Source organism: Cornus florida, unplaced genomic scaffold (assembly GCF_030987335.1).
Source record: "Cornus florida cultivar Cherokee Brave unplaced genomic scaffold, ASM3098733v1 CherokeeBrave_3.0.0_Hap2_Chr05, whole genome shotgun sequence".
Taxonomy (NCBI): Eukaryota; Viridiplantae; Streptophyta; class Magnoliopsida; order Cornales; family Cornaceae; genus Cornus; species Cornus florida.
The window spans coordinates 40,457,515-40,474,369 of NW_026775575.1; the positions used below are offsets into that span (position 1 = coordinate 40,457,515).

Below are 16,855 nucleotides of genomic sequence, written 5' to 3' on the forward strand. Positions count from 1 at the left end.
AATTATAAAATATGATGCCCACTTGACATTATTTCTAAACCTAAAGTATTGTGCATTATTTTGTGCCTACGCTCGGGTCGCATCATAGTTTTGGCGCCGTTGCCGTAGATCAAACGGTTTTTAAAAGAATTAAATTAGACATTAGTTCTTTGTTGATTATTTACTTTTAAGTCATTTTAATTTTTATTTTCTCATTTGATTTGTCAATTAGGTACTTGAAGCAAAGTGGAGTAAACGTTGGACTTAGAAGCAAATTTTTTTTTTTTTTTTTGAAGTTGCTTAAGAACCATCTGTAAGTTTTGTTTAATTTTAGTACTTTAATTGTTTACCAATTTGCATGCTTTGGATAGCCCAAGTGGAGGCTTAAGTTGAATTATTTTATTTTTAAGTCCAAGCATACCTTCTTGTAAAAGGCATCGGCCTGTGTGGAGGCATTTATTTGTTTTAAGTGCATTGATATTATTGAGGAGTTGAACATCTTATGTGGAGGTTGGAAAATTGAAGTGTTGGTGTGTTGACTTATTCTAGTGCATGTATGGTCGTAGATCACTTAATCGTCCTCTTGCTCCTGTAAATCAAAATCTTGAAGTTTCCTTTCGGTGTTTAAGAGGTAGTACTAGGGATAGTCATCCTAATCTTCTAAATTTTGATCTTCTATCACCTTTAATAGAAGACCCAATAGATCCAATTGAAGATCCCATTGAAAATCTTGGATATGTGGATCATAACGGTGTGCACCACTCACCATAAGTTAATATTATGGATCCTCAAGGTGTGCATCCACCCTTCGGAATGCCACAACCAATCAATCATATGCTGCAACAACCTAATCTAGGGATGCCAAGGCCAAATGTTGTTCCCCCAATTGGTGAGTAACAACAACAATATGTTTAAATGGCATACCTTCCTCATAATCCACCAATGGTCCTTAGGGATCGTTATACTCCAAATCAATATAATGCACCCACTTACATTCAATTGCCAAATTTTTGTGCTCATCATTATGAGATTAAGGCTTCCACCATTAACATGTGCCCCCTTTTCTATGGGTTGAGTAATGAAGAGCCTTCTAAACATTTAGATGAGTTCTTGGAAGTTTGTTCCACCGTGAAAATCATGGATGTTCCAGAAGAAGTCTTAAAATGAAGCTTTTCCTTTTCACTCTTTGAGATAAAGCTAAATATTGGTTCAACAACTTGAGGTCAAATATAATCACCTCTTGGGCACAATTTTAACAAGAGTTCCTAAAAAAGTACTATCCTACTAGTCGAACCGATTCAATGAGAACTTCCATTCGTGAATTTGCACAAGAAGAAGAAGAACCCTTTCATGAAGCATGTGAACGTTTGAATGACTTGCTATGGAAGTGTCCACATCATGACATTCCTAAGTGGCAATTAGTTCAATGTTTCTTTTCAAGTTTATCCGATGCTAATAAAGGCATTGTTGATGCTTCTTGTGGTGGAAGCTACATAGAAAGAAATGAAGATGAAATTTGGCATCTCTTTGAAAAAATGAGTGAAAACTCAATGCATAGGTCTTCATATTCTTAGGGGGGGGGGGGGGTTGCCTAGCAAATATGGGAGAAAAGAAAGCTTTATGCCAAATAGACACTTCCATGGAAATTGCAGCCGAGGTCAAAAATCTTACTCAAAGGTTTGATAAATTCCTTTTGAATCAAGGTCCGGTAATTCAATCTTATCCTCACCATTCCAATGAAATGTGCATGACTTGTTCTTGTTACACTCACCATACTTTAAATTGTCCTCTTAGACAAATCATCCCAAGTGAGTCTCAAGAATAAGCAAATGTTGCTTTCATTCATCAAGGGAATAACCCTTATTCTAATACTTACAATCCGGGGTGGAAAAATCATCCAAACTTTGCATGGAAAAATCAAGGAGATGGTGTAAACCCTCCTCAAACTCAAGGTTACCAAGCAAAGTATGTTCCTTCACATTTCCAAAATTAGAATTCTCAAGGTTACCATCCTTCACTCTATCCCCAAAATGTGAATCAATATTCTCATCCTCAAGCATCCAATTCTCAATCCTATTCTCATCATCATGCATCAAATTCTCAATCTTACTCTAATCCAAATCAAGCGCCTCCTAAGAGTCCCGCTTTTGAAGACAAGGTCTTGGAAGCCTTAAGAGATCTTCAAAAAGATAATCAATTGTTTCATTCTCACTCTAAGTCAATTGTAAAGCTTGAAGCTCAAATTGGGCAATTAGCTAATTCTTTAAATGTGAGAGAGAAAGGTAAATTACCTAGTCAAACTGAGATTAATCCTAAGGGGCAATTTATGGCGCAAGTAAGTCCTTCATCAGGATTTCTTAGAAATGAGCAAGTTCAAGCAATTACTACTTTGAGGAATGGTAGGAAAGTGGACAATAAGGTAGAGGGACCCAAGAAGGATAATGAACTGACGCAACCAAGTGGTTGCATCCGTCCCATTCAAAATCCTATTCTTAATTCCTTTGATGCTAGTGGTTCCAAAATGGATATTCCATCATCTTTATCATCATCTCCCCAATTAGAGAAGCCTTATGAGCCAAAAGCTCTATTTCCTCAAGCTTTGAGAGAGACTTCATCATTTGGGAGACAAGAAGGAAAAATTCATGACATGATGGAAGTGTTTAAACAAGTGAAAATTAATCTTCCTCTTCTAGATGCAATTAGGTAAATTCCACCATATGCAAAGTTTTTGAAGGACTTATGCACTCAAAAGAGGAAGAGTAAGGGAAAGGACCTTAAGAAAGTGCTTTTAATGGAACAAGTGAGTTCCATTATTTTGTCTAACACTCCTCCTAAGTTCAAGGATCTGGGTGGTCAGACCATTTCTTGTGGTAGTGGAAACCAAGCGGTTCGTAGAGTTCTACTTGATTTAGGTGCAAGTATTAATCTCATTCCATACTCTGTTTACTTGTAATTAGGATTAAGGGACTTGAAGCCAACATCGGTAGTAATCCAACTAGCCGATAGATCAATTAAGAAACCGAGGGGAATTGTTGAGGACATTCTAATTAAGGTTGATAAATTTTATTTCCCAGTTAATTTTGTGGTACTAGATACTGTACCAGTCCCTAATCTTACCAATCATATTCCAGTCATCCTAGGAAAACCATTCCTTGCCAATGCCAATGCCACCATTAATTGTAGATCCGGCATTATGGACATCTCTTTTGGCAATATAATGGTTAAGCTTAATGTTTTCAATGCGAGTCAACATCCCACAAATGAAGACGAGTGTTTCCTAGTGGATATTTTGGATGAAACCATAGAGGAGATTCTTCCCTCTATTTTATCTAAGGACCCTCTTGAGGCGTGCCTTTGTGAAATGTTTGAAAGTTGTGGTTTTGACATAGAAGAATTCATAAGTGAGGTGAATGATTTTATAGACTCTATGGCCACTTTGGATTTTCCACCTTAGAAAAGCAAGAAAGAACCTCTTCCTTCACTCTCTAGTACTCCACCAGTTCCTTCTATCATCTCTCCTCCTACTCTTGAGCTTAAGCCTCTTCAATCCAATCTCAAATACGCCTTCTTAGGCCCAAAAGAGACTCTTTCAGTCATCAATGCCTCAAATCTTGAAAATAACCAAAACAATGATCTTTTGGAAGTGCTTAAAGCTAATAAAGAAGCCATTGGATGGAGTGTGGCTGACCTAAAAGGAATTGACCCTTCTATTTGTATGCATCGCATACACATGGAAGAGGATGAAAGGCCATTTAGGGATGCTCAAAGGAGATTGAACCCAAATATAAAGGAAGTTGTCATGAAAGAGGTTGTGAAACTTCTAGTTGTGGGAATCATTTATCCTATCTCTGTTTCCAAGTGGGCTAGTCCAACTCAAGTGGTTCCCAAAAAGTCGGGAATCACAGTTTTTGAAAATGCTAAGGGTGATCTTATCTCGAAACGCACTGCCAATTTGTGGCGTGTTTGTATAGATTACAGAAAGCTGAATTCTGCCACTAGGAAGGACCATTTTCCATTCCTTTCATTAACCAAATCTTGGAAAGATTGGCCGGGCAACAATACTATTGCTTTCTAGATGGTTACTCAGGGTACAATCAAGTGGCCCTAGATCCATTGAATCAAGGAAAGACCACCTTCACATGTCCTTTTGGTACATTTGCTTATCGACGGATGCATTTTGGATTATACAATGCTCCCGCTACTTTCCAAAGGTGTATGATGTCAATTTTTTTAGACATGGTGGAGAAGTATTTAGAAGTCTTCATGGATGACTTCTCAGTTTTTGGGTCCTCATTTTATTCGTGTCTCCAAAATCTCAAAAAAGTGCTTCAAAGATGTCATGAAACTAATCTTGTGTTAAGTTGGGAAAAGAGCCATTTCATGGTTTAAGAAGGAATCATGCTTGGACATGTCATTTCTAAAAGAGGAATAGAAGTAGATAGCGCGAAAGTTGAGCTAATTTCCAAATTGTCTCCACCTACTACGGTGAGAGAAATCCGCTCATTTCTAGGACATGCTAGTTTTTATCGCCGGTTCATCAAAGACTTTAGCAAAAGTACTAGACCCTTGTGCAACCGTCTTGCCAAGGAGACTCCATTTGTCTTTGATGAAGTATGCCTAAATGCTTTTCATCAACTTCGCATTCTTCTATCATCTGCTCCCATCATGCAACCTCCAAATTAGTCCTTACCATTTGAGATTATGTGTGATGCTTCTAACTTTGCAATGGGTGCTATTTTGGGGCAAAGGGTAGGTTATCATGTGCTATATAATATGCCAGTAAGACTTTTTCGAGTGCCCAATTAAACTATTCTACCACCGAGAAAGAATTACTTGCCGTAGTATATGCCCTTGATAAATTTCGGTCATATCTCTTAGGATCTAAGGTAATTGTGTTTTCCGATCATGTCGCTCTTAGGCATCTTTTAATGAAAAAGGAAACAAAACCTCACTTGATAAGATGGATCCTACTTCTTTAAGAATTTGACTTTGAAATCAAGGACAAAAAGGGCTCCGACAATGTCGTTGCCAATCATCTATCTAGATCAATGGTTGAATCTTCTCCAAATCTTGAAATTCATGAATCATTTCCAGATGAACAACTCTTTCAAATCTCAAATGGGACGTTGCCTTGGTTCACCGACATTGTTAACTATCTTGTAATCTGCAAACTTCCTATTAATTGGTCAAAACAAGAAAATGACCGATTCTTTGCTAACATCCGAAAATACTATTGTGAAGATCCCATTCTGTTTCGTTATTGCCCGGATCAAATCATAAGGAGATGTGTACCAGAAAGTGAAGTTTCAAGCATCCTTGTGTTTTGTCACACTCTTGTAGTGGGCATTTTAATGGAAAAAAGACCACTTTGAAGGTTCTTCAAAGTGGGCTCTTCTGGCCCACAATTCACTGAGATGCCTCTAATTTTTTCAAGGTGTGTGTTTGGTGCCAAAAGTTGGGATCAATGTCAAAGAGTGACATGATGCCCTTAACTTCAGTCTTCGTAGTTGAAATCTTTGATGTATAGGGCATAGATTTTATGGGACCATTCCCAATGTCTTATAGCTTTCAATATATTCTCGTTGCTGTTGATTATGTGTCAAAGTGGGTTGAGGCTTGTGCTACCAAAATGAATGACCACTCCAAGGTAATTGTATTTGTCAAATCAAATATTTTTGGTCGTTTTGGTATGCCAAGGGCCATGATAAGTGATGGAGGAAAACATTTCTTCAATCAATTCTTGAAGTAACTCTTTTTGAAATACTCTGTCACACATAAAGTGATCACTCCCTACCATTCCCAAATAAGTGGGCAAGTCGAGGTATCTAATAAGGAAATCAAGCACATTCTTGAGAAAACTGTTAATCCAACCCGAAAAGATTGGTTAAGGAAACTAAATGATGCTTTTTGGGCTTATCGGACGACTTACAAGACTCTAATAGGCATGTCTCCATATAGACTTGTTTATGGGAAGCCTTGTCATCTTTCGGTTGAGCTAGAACACAAAGCACTTTGGGCAATAAAAAGGCTCAATCTTGATCTTGATCAAGCTGGAAAGGACCGTTTGCTCCAAATCAATAAGCTAGAGGAATGGAGAAATGAGGCCTATGATAGTTCAAAAATTTACAAGGCAATGACTAAAGCATTTCATGATAAACATATTGTGAAAAAGTCCTTTGAGCCTGGGCAAAAAGCATGGCTTTTTAACTCTAGACTCAAATTCTTTCTTGGAAAGCTTCGAACTAAATGAGAAGGCCCTTATCTAATCATCTCCGTCTCACATCATGGGGCGCAACTTCAAAATTAAAAAGATCAAGGGACCTTCAAAGTTAATGGTCAAAGGCTTAAACCATTCATTGATGGACAAGCTCTTCAAAGAAATGTGGAATCGGCCCTCTTGGTGGATCCCATTTACTTTGAAGATTGAGAGCATTTCACGTCTTTCTAGCGACATTAAACACTAATTGTATTGTATTCACCCGGCCTTAGGCAACCATCGCCCAAAAAAAAAAAAAAATTGTAAGTATCAAGTGCTGGGCGATCATTTGCCCAACCTTGGGTGACCATCGCCCAGAGAAAAAAAAAGAATTGTTTTTTTTTTTTTTTTTTTTTTTTGTGTATAACTATTAGGTGTCGGGTGATCATTCGCCCAGTCTTGGGCGACCATCGCCGAGAAAAAAAAAATAAAAAAATAAAAAATGAAAAAAAAATTGCTTGTAACTATCAGGTGCCAGGCGATTATTCGCCTGGCCTAAAGCGACCATCGCCTAGAAATTTTTTTTTTCTCATTGTGCACTTATGCTTGGTTATGTATGTTTTCATCTTTTATCAAGGGTTTCATCTCATATTTCTTTGCATCATGTTATATATTATTTTGGACTATATGCATTGCTTATCCCATGTGATATTTGATGTGAGTTTGCTAGTATGGTTATACAACTAGGTTTTTGCATCCAAGTTTGGGGGAGATATCTTTTCTACTAGATCAGTGCCGGACTTCATAGTCTTTGCAATCACGGTATACTCTTTCCATTATTTTTCATTATTCTCATTGCACATTGAGAACAATGTATAGTTTAAGTTTAGGGGTAAGGTCATCATGATTCATTCTATTTTAAGTTGAGTTTTAAATGCATGATGAGATTTGAGATGTGTTTGGCAATGATTCCGAACATTTGAAGCATAGTGCCTTTGAAAAGCAAGTTGTTAGAGTCTAATATTTCTTGTATGCTCTAGAACGCCATTTAGGGGTAAATTTTAATTTTTGACATCATGTTTCCTTTTGTGGTACACATTATCTTGTTGGTTGAAAATACTTTGAGAGTTGATTTTAGAATTCTACACTTGCACTTGTGTACACTAGCATTCAAATTGTGGGGGTACATGCTTAGTTGATTTTTGTTTTGGTTTATCCCAATTGAGCTATTATGTTTTGAAAGGTTTCATTCTTAATAAAATGACCTTGCAAAGAAAAGAAATAAAGGCACTCACCAAAGGTGAGAAATAGAAATAGGAACAAAAAAAAAAAAAAAAAAAAAAAAAAAAAAAAGTGTATTCACCAAAGGTGAAAGAAAGAAGGAAAAAAAAAATATGCTTGATTGAATAACAAGGTTCATTCAATGTCTTGATGTCTGGTACTATATCTGTATACTAGTTTGAGGGTAAGGTTAAGCCATTACTTTGATTTGCTAAGATATCAACACATTTTGATGCCGGTTCACTAAAAAAGAATGACAGATTTAATTCAATTTGCATGATTAATTACCTGATGTATGGAGGACCATTCTTGTTTATATGATGTTGAAATGTTGAAAATAGATTGGAAATGGTAGAAATTTACATACTTGAAGTAGTCTACTTTCAACACTAGTTTGATATGTGTCGTTGCTTCCCAAGTAAGAAAGAGTTGTTGATGTTTGTGGGTACCATTTCTAGAAAGCCTCACGAGATTTCGCTGGTCCACTAGGGGTAACCTAGGGGTTGAAAAGGCTTGTTGCATATGCAAAATGCAACCGTGATCCCTACGAAAGTGGTGTTATCTTTATTTGTTTATTTAGATTATAGTTGTATATATGTTTATTTCATTTTCATACTGTAGTTCATTGCTAGGGACTAGCAACATCTAAGTATGGGGGCGTGATATGTGTTTATATGTTGCACATTTCATCACCTAAGTTAGGGTATTTCAGTCCTTACATCTATTTTACTTTCATGTTTTACTTTCATGTTTTAGTCCTAAAATAGGCATACAATGGTCCATTATAACCATTTTGGAGTCAAGCTAAAAACATCAGGACAAGATTCAGAAGGAAGCAGAAAAATGCAGTAGCATCGCGTCCGGACACCAAGCTTCTGGCAGCAATTTTAGTTACGGGTCTGACCTGCTTTTATGGCCATGGGTTTTAGCCTTTTGAGCTGATTTTTGTAACCTATGGGCTTTATTAGGTTTTGTATTAAAGGGAAAATAAGCCCATTATTTTTAGGTTTAGTTTTCATTATTTTAAGTTTTTATTATATTATTATTATTATTATTATTAGGTTTTGTATTAAAGGAAAAATAAGCCCATTAGTTTAGATTATAATATTTTTATTAAATTTTTATTTTATTCTGGAATCGATATATTATTACGCTCTCTGGAAAACACGAAAAAGAGGAGAAACTGAAGAACAGGCTGGGGTTTGGAAGAAGAAGCTCAGAGATGATAAAGCAGATGATGGAGATTGTTTTGTCTTCTAATCCATCAACCATGAGTGGCTGACTCTTCTACTTAGGGTTGGATAAACCCTAAACATGTAACCTAATTCCTAACTTTTCTCTTTTTGGGGTTTAATTTATGTAATTAGTGTATAGGTTTGAATGTTTATGAATAAATTCTTCCAATTGATTATCAATGTTAATATCATGTTGTCTTATGTGTGTTTGCTTGGTAATAAAATTTTACACTTGAAATCTTGTTAATTGATTCTTGTGATGTCTATGCTTGGTGATAATTAGTTGTAATTGTGATTCAATTTGATGAATATTACTTATACTAGATGGATTGCCTACACAATTAGTTAATTTCTTTTCTAATTAGTTTAATTGCATGCTTAGTTAGTTTAATTTAAGGTTAATTAATTTAATTGTAATTTAATTCCTACGTAAGTAGACAATCCATATTAGTGTTTGAAATTCATCTTATTATCACAATTGCATTATCCTCTAGTTTTATGTGCGTTGAAATTGTAACTTGAATTGATGAATCATACTTTGAATTAGTGAATTGCACTACACTTAGTTTAATTGTCATTAAATAGTTGATTCATTCTTGAAATTGACCTCATTTATTAACCTCATTTAGAATTACATTTGATTTTTCCCCTAGTTAGTTGAAAGTAGTGAGTTAGGGAATGTACTTAGTGGTGAATCCTACACCCTAAGTCTCTTTCCTAATCTTTAAACTCTATTATTTTATTGCAACCATTTAGATTAAAATTAGTTCTAATCACAAAACAAAAAATCTTTTTAGCAATCACATAGGTACTAAAGTAGAATTCAATTCCAAGAACCAATATTGTTGAGATCTCTTGGGGCAATCCCTGCTCACTTCGTACTCCATAGTATAAGTGTTTAGTGGTTTATAAATTATAAAATATGATACCCACATGACATTATTTCTAAACCTAAAGTGTTGTATATTATTTTGTGCACTGCTCGGGTCGTATCAGTTATTAACTTAGAATTTAAAGAGTGAAATCAAACCAAAGTGGATACTTGGATATCGCCCGGACTAAAACCGTACTCTCGGGATCACTTTAGGGCTATTAACCCATGGGTACCTTCCCCTAGTGCGCACTATAGTATAGGGAGCTCTGTATCTCTCGTACCAGAACCAAGTCCTAGCCAAGTCAAGTTCTTGATGATATCCCAAGTTTTCAAAACCAACAAGTTGAGCAACAAGTCATGATATTTGATAAAAGCACAATATAGCTCTATAAATTACATGACTAAATCATTAGATCAATAAGATAGAAATTAAGTAGACTAACTAGTTAATTTCTCTAAGAGTCATTCAATTGGTTCCAATTTAAAATATAACAAGGAGAAAGTTATGGCCATGCCATATATCAAGTCCAAATTGGAATACAAGCATGGTACAAATAACTAGAATTAAAATCAATTTAAATTACTTAAATCCCTAGATTTAAAAGCTCATTTAAATCATGCCAAATTAATATACAATAAGGTTCAAGTCATGGCCATGCAATATACCAAGTCTAAAGTGAGTTATATGCAAACTATAATAAATCATTAATTTCTTAAATTGGCATAAGACATGCATACATGCATACATGTATACAACATATACATCACTATAAAAGTAATTAATTCACTTAGATAATAAACTAGAACACCCCTACCTCAATAAAGAATTGAATCTCTATAATCCAAGGCAACCAAGCTCAAAAATGGAAAACTAAACAAGGGTTTTGTAGATGAGAGTGAGAGGAAGCAAAAGTATTCGAAGCTCAAGGGTCTAGGGTGAGTGGAAGGAGGCCAAAAAAGTCAAAAGCCTTGAATCAAGTTTGTTCCAATGGTAGCTAAGTTAGGGCTTGAAAGGAAATAGATGAAGTGAAATTAAAGTATAAACCCTAAGCTAAATGTGATGGAATCCTCCACTCACTAGGTACTTTTGCACTACCTTTCACATACACAATTGCAAGACCAATTGTGAGGCCTACACTTGTCATGAATCTAAGTAAACCTCCAAAAGTTAATACTAAGCCTACATTTGTCAACCATCCATGCCAATAAGTGTTCCTATCCTAGGCCAACAAATGGGTGAATCACCACCCTCCATGTATCAAGAGATTAAGCCTCCAAGTGGTTCCACCACAAGATGAACAAATGGCACCATGGGAGTGTTACACTTGTCACATTTTTTAGAAATTGCAAAAAGGTCCTTTTTGAAAATATCTTCCAAATTAAATTACAAAATAGTCCCTAAGATGAAAAATAATTGCTTTGCATAATTACTCTAAAACCTTAAAAGTTAAGAATATTACCAAGAAGTTATGCATTCATGTCCTTTACAAGAAAAGTAAACATTTAGCATACTTTTCTATGAAAGTAAAAATGTAAATATCATGGAAATTAAATATCATGAATGTATGCAAAGCCGGAATCAAATCCGAGCACAAAAAGTAAGGTTATACAAGTAAAAAAAAAAAAAAAAAAAAAAAAAAAGAGAAAAGGACGAAATAGGAAAAAAAAGAAATTACCGAAAAAATAAAGGAAGTAAAATGACTAAATCATTATAACCTACCCTCTTTAAAAAGGATTTCATCCCCGAAATTGAATTGTAACTAAAAGAGAGAACAAATGGGGATACTGGGAGTGAACCTCCTGCTCGAGTTCCCAGGTAGCCTCTTCAATGCCGTGGTGTCTCCACAAGACCATAAGCAATGGAATGGTCTTGGTCCGTAAGACTTGTTCCCATGAGTCAAGAATCTAGACTGGACCTTCCTCATAGGTCACGTCCTCATCAACAACCACATCAGTCCATTGCAAAATATGTGATGGATCTGGCTTGTACTTCTTCGGCATAGAAACATGAAAGACGTCGTGAACTCTATCCAGTTCCGGCGGCAACGCCAAATGATAAGCAACTTCACCGACGCGCTCCAAAATCTCAAATGGTCCAATGAACCTAGGGGATAACTTGCTAGTCTGTCGAAATCTCAGAAGTTCTTCTGTAGAGAAATCTTGAGAAAGACATGGTCCCTGCCTCAAAAGACAAGGTTCATCTCATCCTTTCAGCGTAACTCTTCTGTCTGCTCTATGCGGTAACCAACCGCTGTTAAATCAACTTAATCTTCTCTGTAGTCTCAATGACAATGTCAGGACCCAAAGCAACGGTATCTATAAGGTCTGTCATACAATGCCTCAAAAGTTGCCATTCCAATACTATTCTGATAACTATTGTTGTAGGAAACTCAACCAAAGGCAAGTAGTCCTCCTAACTACCACCGAAATCCAAGATACAAGCCCGTAACATATCCTTCAATATCTGAATGGTACGTTTCGACTAACCATTAGTCTGATGATGGAATGCCGTGCTAAAATGAAGCCCCGTATCAAGAGCCTTTTGAAAACTCTACCAAAAGTGAGATGTGAACCGTAGATCCCTATCTGAAACAATGGAGACTGGAACCCATGAAGCCTAACAATCTACCTAACATATAGTCCACTTAGTCTCTTTACACTATCTGTCATTGCCATGGGTAAGAAGTGAGCCGTCTTAGTCAACCTGTCAACTATGACCCAAACGGCATCATTCCCTGCCTGAGACCTCGAAAGTCCCGTTATGAAATCTATAATGATATGCTCCCATTTCCACTCAGCTACTAGTAATGGTTACAACAATCTTTCCTGTCGTTGATGCTTTGCCTTCACTTGTTGACAAGTAAGGCATCAAGCCACAAACTGTGAAATATCCCATTTCATGCCCTGCCACCAAAACTGACGCTGCAGATTGTGATACATCTTCGTACCACCAGGATGAACTGCGAGCCGAGAGTAGTAAAAATCCCAAAGAACATCATTATGACAAGACAAAGGAACGAACATCATCCCTTTGTACCTGAGACCACCGTCAGAATGTAAAGTCCAACTCTCTACATTCTCACCGCTTGAAATTCGAACATGGATGGCCTTCATCTCCCCATCCTCCAACTGTGCCTCAATAACTCTACTAACAAAAGTCGGTTGAGCTGCAAGGCTAAACAAAATAGCCGATGAAGCATCCTCATAAGAATGTAAACCAAGATCTGCAAGCTCTTCTAGCATCTTCCATTTATGAATGGAAACGCTAGCAAGAGTCCCCCATGACTTCCTACTCAATGCATTGGCCACTACATTGGCCTTACCCGGATGGTACTGTAACTCAAAGTCATAGTCCTCCATGAACTCAACCTATCTACATTGTTTCAAGTTCAAATCCTTCTGAGAGAAGAGATACTTGAGACTTTTGTGGTCGAAGAAAACCTCAAACTTTTCCTCATACAAATAGTGTCTCCACCCATTCAGGGTAAAGATAACTGTTGCCAACTCCAAATCATGTGTAGGGTAGTTCAACTCGTGAGTCTTCAATTGTCGAGACCCATAAGCAACCACCCACTCTGTCTACATCAAGACACAACCCAAACCTTCCCTTGAAGCATCACAGATTGTTCAGGAATGATCAAAACTGGAGCTTATGTCAATCTGACTTTCAACTCCTAAAAAGCAAACTCACAGGCCTCATTCCATACGAACTTAACACTATTGCGAGTAAATCATGTCATAGGTGCCGCTAAACGAGAGAAATCCCGAATGAATCTCTGGTAGTAGCCAGCTAGGCTAAAAAAACTCCGAATCTCAAACATTGTCTTGGGACACTCCCAATCCATCACCGATTCAATCTTTGATGGGTCCCTGCAACACCGCTTCCTAACACAACATGTCCAAGGAACTTCACTTCCAATAGCCAAGATTCACATTTCTCGAACTTAGTGTACAACCAGTTATCCATAAGGATCTACAACACTGTCCTCAAATGATACTCATGTTCCTCAACCGAAACTGAGTATACAAGAATGTCGTCAACGAAAACCACAACGAGTTGATCAAGATGGTCACTAAATACATGGTTCATCAAGTCTATAAAAGCTGCTGGAACATTTGTCAAACCAAATGGCATCACCAAAAACTCATAATGGCCATACGGTGTGCGAAAAGTGGTCTTGGATACATCCTCATCCTTAACCCTCAACTGATAGTAACCCAATCTCAAATCAATCTTCGAAAAACAAGTGGCTCCCTTCAATTGATCAAACAAGTCATCAATCCTAGGCAAAGGATATCTGTTCTTAATTGTGAAGTGGTTCAGCTTGCAATAATCGATGCAAAGTCTCAAAAATCCATCATTCTTCTTCGCAAAAAGGACTGGTGCTCCCCAGGGGAAGCACTAGGACAAATAAAGCCCTTAGCTTTTCAAATCATCCAATTGAGTTTTTAGTTCATCCAATTCTGCCAGTGCCATACGGTATAGTGCCATAAAAATCAGCGCAGTACTGGGAATGACATCGATGGCAAAGACGACTTCCCGAATAGGAGGAAGCTCCGTTAACTCCTCTGGAAAAACATCCAGAAACTCCACAACAACTGCTGGATAAGCACGAGTAGAACTGTTATCCTCGTCAGCTAACAGGCTAGCCAAGTCGGACCTGTGGCGACTTTAGTTACCGATACTAAAAATCATTATCGAGTGGGAATCGCTCTAATCTCCCATGAAGTGAAAATAATCTCCCTTGGGAGTGTAAATAGACACTCGCCCGCGGAAGCAATCGATCGTGGCATGAAAGAAAGACAACTAGTCCATCCCAAGAATGAGGTTAAAGCTCGCCATTTCAAAAACAACAAAATCAAACTCTAAGGTCCGCCAAGCTATTTTAATAGCACAACCCCGACAAACACGGTCCAAAAACATTGGACACCAACTAGTATGTCAACACAAAGGAAACTATCCCGCTGCGTGACCTTCAGACCCAAAGAATATGCAAATGATGTAGATATAAATGAATGTGATGCACCCGTGTCAACAAGAACTCTAGCTCAAGAACTGAAAACTGGAAAAATACCTCGAACTGTAGAAGTTCTAGAGGAGGTATCAGCCTGTGGCAATGCGTAAGCTCGTCCCTGAGCCCCTGACTACTGAGAACTGCCCTGGTGGCTCGACTGATGTCCAAAAACAATAGGCGTAGAACCTCTACCCAGATAAGAACCAACTGGCGGTGTCACTGGCTGTGGTGCTTAAGGCACCCTAAAACTTGACTACACAACTGTCGACTGTGCCGGTGTGGCCTGTAAACCTGCGCCACTCTGTACCCTACTCCATGGATGAGGGAAATCCTTCCTCATGTGACCGGGTTGCTTACAATAGTTGCAAGTCCCCTAAAACACCTTCGTCAAAGCTGTAGGCTTACTAGCCTATGATTGACTAGTCTGTGGCTGGAGCTGCGGGCAGCGAGGCTTGATATGCCCTGGCTATTGACAATGGTGACAAATCACTCCCCAGGCTGACCTCGAAGATATTAAAACTGCAGATACAGACCAAACCTATTGTGACTGTCCCTGAAGGCATAATTTGTCCCCGGCCTTAGCCTTCTTCCACTAACCCCTAACAGACACTGAAGAAGCCTCTCTACGCGGCTGCTTATATAAACCCTTGATCTTGTGTTGATCTCGATTTTCTGCCCCAACCATCATAGCCCTCTGGACCACCTCTCCGTAGGTCCTCAAATCCAACATTGAAATTTGTGGCCTAATATCAAGATGTAACCCATCCTAAAACTTCCTTACTCTAAGCTCATCGATAGCTACCATCTTCGGTGCGTAGCGGGAAAGAGAAGTGAAGCGTGTCTCATACTCAATGACACTCATCATGCCCTAATAAAGACCTGTGAATTGCACTCTCATATCCTACCTCATAGCCTTCAGAAAGAAGTGGTCGAAGACTGTAACTTTATGAAATAGTCCAATGCCTAATTAGCGACTGGTGCCGGTACCGAAATCTGCATCCCTGTAATATACTGATGAAACATCTATTGAATGGACTCTGACATTCCCAGAGCCACTCCTTGCGCGATCTGTTCCTCATAAGTTAGAGCTCGTGGTGGATTAGGACCTATACCACGAACTAGAATCCTGGGCCTTCCTGGACCCCTCGTAAACTCAGTATTATCTACCTGCTCCTCAACTCCCTGACGTGAAGACTCTCCACACGTGATAACTATGATGCTAAACGTACACAAGGAAAGAGGTCAACATTAACACAAGCTATTATGACCAAATGCAACTCACACTATGAGAGCATAAAACATGAAGCAAGACAAAGTATGCAATATACGATTATGCTAAAACAGCTAAAGAAAGCCCTTTAAACAGTTAAGCACTTAAGCAAATAAGTATACATGTTAAACAAGGATGTTTTTTAATACATAAGCATATAAGCATAGATACATGTCATAATACTATGCATGTTACTAAGAAACATGTAAACATGTCATATTAAGTCAACAAAAGCATGATATGAACCAAAAACCCGTCGTCCTAAGGTTTTCGAACCTAGGAGCTCTGATACCACTTGTGGCAGCCCTAGTTTTTAGGCCAGAACGTCCTAAGATGAACCGAACGTAGATTCGATGAGGAATCCAGAATGCGAAAGCAAAAAAGGTAAAACAATGACCTCTAGAGATACAATATATCTCTAAGACACCAATGTGATCATCAACGTGGTCACGAAACCCAAAGAAAATGAATGTAGAAGCGATACACTAAAAACGGATAAGAATGAACCTAGGGGCAAAATAGTTATTTCACAAAGAGATAGATGCTCCCAAGCACACCAGTGGAAAGTTAACAAAAAATGAACTAATATAGGCTCAAGAATCGCTTGATTCAGAGTCTAGATGGAAAAAATAAGAATTTAGAACGAAGTGGTATTCTCCGATTAGGAGATACCATGACCCTGTCTCATTAAAACCATGATATCTCTCGCAACGGTTGGAGTTTTGATGAATGGTTGGTACCATTTGAAAGCTAACTTCAAGCTATTGAATTTAGACTCAGGAATGACCTGAAATGGATTTAAAACAATGGAGATATGCCCCTCTAAGTTAGTGTAACAAATCTGTCAAAGAAAACTAAAAGTTGAAGGCTCCAGGGAACATCAGCCGATCGACGGCAATGACCAGCCGGCCGAAACCCCATCGTCAGCCGACCGAACCTCAATTGTCAATTGGCCGAAATGCCATTTTTCTCGAAAAGGCTACTGGAATGCAAACTCGATATGTG

General features: G+C 37.9%; 1 non-coding gene across 1 annotated transcript; it reads right to left on the minus strand.

The window, feature by feature from the left end:
* Window positions 1-1,277: 1,277 nt before the first annotated feature.
* Window positions 1,278-1,384, minus strand: LOC132310733 (small nucleolar RNA R71). Its single transcript, XR_009482692.1, has one exon. It is a non-coding gene; the product is annotated as a small nucleolar RNA R71 (small nucleolar RNA).
* Window positions 1,385-16,855: the final 15,471 nt, after the last annotated feature.